General features: G+C 47.6%; 2 protein-coding genes across 4 annotated transcripts in view; both read left to right on the top strand.

The window, feature by feature from the left end:
• LOC144607165 (transducin-like enhancer protein 4) overlaps positions 1-6,389 on the top strand; it is a 567,195-nt gene that overhangs the window by 12,740 nt on the left and 548,066 nt on the right. The gene's annotated exons all lie outside the window — the stretch shown is intronic.
• The window catches only part of LOC144607287 (interleukin-6 receptor subunit beta-like), a 65,032-nt gene continuing 60,661 nt past the window's right edge, over positions 2,019-6,389 (top strand). For all 3 annotated transcript variants that reach the window (XM_078424017.1, XM_078424015.1, XM_078424018.1), the window contains exon 1: positions 2,019-2,139. The gene's annotated coding sequence lies outside the window, so the exon portion shown is untranslated. The remainder of the gene's footprint in view (positions 2,140-6,389) is intronic.

Genomic DNA, 6,389 nt, shown 5'->3' with positions numbered 1-6,389 from the left:
GTGTAAATTTGGAAATGAATATCTGCATTGAACGTGTAACCTCTGGAAATGTTGGATGGGGTTTTTGAAAAGAAGATGTTTTGTAAATATTTATTACTTGAATAAAGTATTTTTTGATTAAAAAATTACCCTCAGTGCATAAAGCAAATTTTGTGAATGCACAGTTAAAGCCATTAGATCTATTGAACTTGTTAACAGAATACAGACTTTGTGACCTGTTTCCAAATGTTTGTGTTAGCTTAAGAATACTATTAACAATTCCAGCAACAGAAGCTTCTGCAGAGAGGTCATTTAGCAAAGTCAACCTGATTAAGAATTATATAAGATCTACAATGTTTCAGGAACGTCTTGTGGATTTGGCCAGGCTAAGTATTGAATCAAACATTGCCTGAACAATTAATTTTCATGCTGTGATTCGAAATTTTTCACAAAAAAAGGCCAGGAAAGCTCTTTTTTTTAAGTAAATAGTGGCGGGACTGTCATATGTTGAAAGCCAGGTGTCATGGTCATTATTCAACATACCCAGAGGAAATGTGGTGACTGTAATTTTGGGTACATGATAACCAAATTACAAGCTGTGAGATTTCACAAACTACATCTGAGGAAATTCAGAGTGTCTCTGAGGATCCTTCATTGCTTCTACTCTGGGGCTGTAGAGAGCATCCTGTCCGGCAACATCACAGTCTGGTTTGGGAACAGCTCTGCCCAGGACAGGAAGGCCCTGCAGAAAGTGGTGCGTTCGGCAGAACGCACCATGGGAACTACACTCGTCCCCCTGCAGGACCTATACACCAGGAGGTGCAGATCCAAAACAAGCAAGATTATGGGGGACCCCTGCCACCCCAGCAACGGACTGTTCCAGATACTACGGTCAGGAAAACGCCTCTGAAAACGCTGTGAAAACAGAGAGGATGAGACGGAGTTTCTTTCCACAGGTCATCAGGACTGTTAACTATTATAACTCCAGGGACTAAACTTTTTTTCTGTATTAATTTTAATTTATATGCTGTAATTGTAATATTTGTTTTTGCACAATCCGCAGGCATTGCCACTTTCATTTCACCGCACATCGTGTATGTGACAAATAAACTTGACTTGACTTGAGAGGTGTACATGAACTAAGCAGCCTGTCCAAATGTCGCTTATACGTTGTTATCGTGCCCACCTCAAAATAATCCCTCTGGCACCTTGTTCCATGCACCCACCACACTCTAGAGTTGACAATAGGTGCAGGAGGAGGCCATTCGGCCCTTTGAGCCAGCACCGCCATTCAATGTGATCAAGGCTGATCATTCTCAATCAGTACCCCGTTCCTGCCTTCTCCCCATACCCCCTGACTCCGCTATCCTTAAGAGCTCTATAGAAACATAGAAAATAGGTGCAGGAGTAGGCCATTCGGCCCTTCGAGCCTGCACCGCCATTCAATATGATCATGGCTGATCATCCAGCTCAGTAACCTGTACCTGCCTTCTCTCCATACCCCCTGATCCCTTTAGCCACAAGGGCCACATCTAACTCCCTCTTAAATATAGCCAATGAACTGGCCTCAACCACCTTCTGTGGCAGAGAATTCCACAGATTCACCACTCTCTGTGTGAAAAAAAACGTTCTCATCTCGGTCCTAAAAGACTTCCCCCTTATCCTTAAACTGTGACCCCTGGTTCTGCTCCCTATCTAGCTCTCTCTCTCTCTCTCTCTCGAATGCATTCAGAGAATCAGTTGATAAGGCTATGGGGTTAAAAATGCAGGCAATTGGGACGAGCCCGGTGGTCGGCATGGAGTGCAGTCTAATTGACTTGCAGTCTTGTCGGTTCCCGAGGACACCTTCATCGCCCGACCACCGGGAGCTGCCAACCCGACCCTTCGAATGCCCACGGTGAGATGATTCGCATCTGAGCGCCCGGAGTCGCCCCCGGAGTCGTCCTCTCGTCTCCATTGGCCGTGTGGGCTGTCACTCCTGCACAGAGTCCACCCCCGAGGAGATAAAACGCTCGCCAAGCTAGACACGTTCCCAGGCAGAGAGTGCGCCTCTTTCAAACCTGCTTCAACCCACCGAGAGATGCAACGTCTTCAGCCTCTGTATTTTGACCTGAGTTTCTTTATTTTTTTTATTTTTTGTTAAATCAGCCAGAGTCGAAGGTAAGTCTGTTTTCTTTTTTAAAAGCCAATGTTTTGGTTTTGTCACATTTCAACGTGAGACGTTTGACAATAGACCATAGGTGCAGGAGGAGGCCATTCGGCCCTTCGAGCCAGCACCGCCATTCAATGTGATCATGGCTGATCATTCTCAATCAGGGATTGGAAAGAAGTACTTTCTGGACAAAACTGAGAGTGCTGGACGGAACTCAACGGGGCAGGCAGCATCTGTGGAGGAGGGGATGGACAGACGATGAGCCGCCTTCAGACTATTCACTCAGACTTGAGAGAAAGCTTGAGAGAAGGGTTAAGTGGAATGTAGAAACGAGGAACTGCAGATGCTGGTTTACTACAAAGAAAAATACACAAAGTGCTTGAGTAACTCAGCAGGTCAGGCAGCATCTCCAGAGAACATGGATGAAGTAACCGTCGGGTCGGGACCCTTCAGACTATGATGTTCTCCAGAGATTATGTCTGACCTCTGAGTTACTCCAGCACCTCTTGGCTTCTGAGGTCCAGGTGGGGGTAGGGTAATGGTTTCTTTATTCGAGCCGGGGAGGGAGGCAGGAGAAATGTGTAGGAAGGAACTGCAGAGATGCTGGTTTAAGCCGAAGATAGACACAAAAAGCTGGAGTAACTCACAGCGGGTCAGGCAGCATCTCTGGAGAGAAGGAATGGGTGACGTTTCGGGTCTCGGGTCACCCATCCCTTCTCTCCAGAGCTGCTGCCTGTCCCGCTGAGTTTCTCCAGTTATTTTGTGTCTATCTAGGGGGCAGGAGAAGTGTGATTCAGAGTCACGCTGCACCTGAGAACCATTTTGGGAGAGATTTGAATCTAAATCTAAAATCACATTGGTCCGAGATTATGTGTAACCTGGCTGTGAGGCATACAACATACACGTTTTGTGAGGTTAGTTTTTTGGAAGAGTCCCTGAAGGTAGCAAAGGTGGCTCTGAACGCTGGTTCGTGTTAGCTGGGAACTTTCTGCTTCAAGTATTTAAACTGTCTCATCGGATCATTGGCACTTGGATCATGGACACTCCATGTCCTGACCTTGATGGACAGTTTGCTTCTTCCCATTGTTTACTCCATTCCCCCCTCCACCCCCCCCCCCCCCCCCCCCCCCCCCATCTTCCAAATGAAATGTTCACTAAACAAGTACTGGCAACCTAAATCTGACATGCAAGTTGATTACTGTATTGGAGGGGGAGGGTTGAAGATGACGAAGCTTGGAAGAAATAAAAGCCACCAAGTTGCCTTCAATGAACAATTAATGTGCAGGATTGCTTCGTTGAGAGCAGACAAGAGGATTAACTTGAACATCTTGGCTGGTAATAGACAATATGTGCAGGAGGAGGCCATTCAGCCCTTCGAGCCAGCACCGCCATTCACCGTGATCATGGCTGATCCATCCACAATCAGTACCCCGTTCCTGCCTTCTCCCCATATCCCTTGACTCCGCTATCATTAAGAGCTCTATCTAAAGGGCCTGTCCCACTTAGGCGATCTTTTTGGCGACTGCCGGCGACTGTCAAAGTCGTAGCAGATCGCCAAACTTTTCTTTTACCCGACGACAATGACCACGACAATGCCGAGTCAGGTCGAGATTACAGCGTCTTCTGAAACATCGCAAAAATTCCCACGCCGTCAATGCTTCTCCGGCGTCCTGGTTTTCGCTGAAATCACTGACAAGTCGGTAAGTACTTGAGAGTTTTGAACTATAACATCTTGTATGGGTTACTTAAAAACCAAGCTTCACTGTAACAAGGAATAAACTGGATTTACTTCCAGTTTACTAATAGCTGTATTAAAAAAAATTTTTTTTAAGTGGTTCAGTGGAGTTTTGTGAAAAGTGTGTGGGCATTCTTTCAAAATGTACGGGAGATGCATATCTGGTTTCTGGGTTGCATATCTGGGTTGGGAGCTCACTTTAAATGTAATCGCTGATGGCCAAAAACATCGCGAAAATTCCCACGCTTACCTGACCGTCAAACTGTCGCCTCCAATCTACCTGTCAAGTCAAGTCAAGTCAAGTCAAGTCAAGTCAAATTTATTTGTCACATACACATACTCGATGTGCAGTGAAATGAAAGTGGCAATGCCTGCGGGTTGTGCACAAAAATAATTACAGTTACAGCATATAAATAAAGTTAATAAGTTACTAAACATAGCACAAAAAGTGTCGACAAAAATTTAGTCTCTGGGGTTATCAAAGTTGACAGTCCTGATGGCCTGTGGGAAGAAGCTCCGTCTCATCCTCTCCGTTTTCACAGCGTGACAGCGGAGGCGTTTGCCTGACCGTAGCATCTGGAACAGTCCGTTACTGGGGTGGCAGGGGTCCCTCATGATCTTGCTTGCTCTGGATCTGCACCTCCTGATGTATAGGTCCTGCAGGGGGACGAGTGTAGTTCCCATGGTGCGTTCTGCCGAACGCACTACTCTCTGCAGGGCCATCCTGTCCTGGGCAGAGCTGTTCCCAAACCAGACTGTAATGTTGCCGGACAGGATGCTCTCTACAGCCCCAGAGTAGAAGCAATGAAGGATCCTCAGCGACACTCTGAATTTCCTCAGTTGTCTAAGGTGGTAAAGGCGCTGCTTAGCCTTACGCACCAGTGCGGCAATGTGCGTTGCCCACGTCAGATCCTCTGCGATGCGGACTCCCAAGTATTTGAAACTGCTCACCCTATCCACAATAGACCCATTTATCTCCAGTGGCGTGTACGTCCTTGGATGTTTAGCCCTTCTGAAGTCCACAATCAGCTCCTTTGTTTTAGTGACATTCAAGAGGAGGCTATTGTCCTGACACCAGAGTGCCAGATCAGCCACCTCCTCCCGGTAGGCCTTCTCATCGTTGTTGGAGATCCGGCCCACCACCACAGTGTCATCAGCAAACTTGATGATGGAGTTTGAGCTGAACCTGGCCCTACAGTCATGTGTGTACAGGGAGTACAGTAGGGGGCTAAAGACGCAGCCCTGGGGGGATCCTATGTTCAGGGTGAGGGAGCTAGATGTGTGTTCCCCCATCCTGACCACTTGGGGCCTGGCAGTGAGAAAGTCCAGGACCCAGGCACACAGAGGGGTGCTAAGCCCCAGTTCCAGCAGCTTCTCAACCAGTCTGCTGGGGACTATTGTGTTGAATGCTGAACTAAAGTCAATGAACAGCATCCTCACATAGCCCCCCTGGCTGTCCAGATGAGAGAGAGCGGTGTGTAGAACCTGGGAGACCGCATCATCCGTGGACCTGTTCGGACGGTATGCGAACTGTAGTGGGTCCATGTTGCGAGGAAGGAGGGCGCAGATGTGCTTCTTGACTAGCCTCTCCAAGCATTTCATGACAACCGAGGTGAGGGCCACCGGTCGGTAGTCATTTAAACACGCTGGAGAGGCATTCTTTGGCACCGGTACAATGATGGATCTTTTGAAGCATGCAGGGACCACGGACTTTGCCAAGGAGAGGTTGAATATTGTGGTGAGCACTGGAGCAAGCTGAGTAGCACAAGACTTTAGTACTCGCCCAGATATACCATCTGGGCCTCCAGCTTTCCTCGTGTTCACACGCGTCAGAGCCCACCTCACCTCATGCTCGGACACCGAGAATGTGTGCACATCCCCGGCGGTGGATCCCCCTCCAGCCTCGCTAGCCAGCGCCCCTTCGGTGCTGTTTTTAGACGGCGAGCTGGTGGTGTTACCCATCTCAAACCGTGCGTATGTCCTGACGGTAAATAAATTGGTTAAACACAAGCATTTTATGGTATTTTGAAATGACTTTACTTATTTTAATATTATGTGCTTCTAAATGCATCTAAGAGAACCTATCAAACCCGGGGACAGCATGCGACAGCGCCCACAATAAGCAACGATACCTGGCGACAAGCCAGCTGTCACCGAGAGATTTCAAACCGTTTGATTTCTCAGCGACGCGACTGGAATTTAGAAGGATGAGAGGGGATCTTATCGAAACGTATAAGATTATTAAGGGGTTGGACACGTTAGAGGCAGGAAACATGTTCCCAATGTTGGGGGAGTCCAGAACAAGGGACCACAGTTTAAGAATATGGGCCGTTTAGAAATGAGGTGAGGAAAAACGTTTTCAGTCAGAGAGTTGTGAATCTGTGGAATTCTCTACCTCAGAAGGCAGTGGAGGCCAATTCTCTGAATGCATTCAAGAGAGAGCTTGATAGAGCTCTTAAGGATAGCGGAGTCAGGGGGTATGTGGAGAAGGCAGGAACGGGGTACTGATTGAGAATGATCAGC

This window comes from Rhinoraja longicauda, chromosome 28, assembly GCF_053455715.1.
Source record: "Rhinoraja longicauda isolate Sanriku21f chromosome 28, sRhiLon1.1, whole genome shotgun sequence".
NCBI lineage: Eukaryota > Metazoa > Chordata > Chondrichthyes > Rajiformes > Arhynchobatidae > Rhinoraja > Rhinoraja longicauda.
This window is presented reverse-complemented; position numbering and strand designations above follow the sequence as displayed.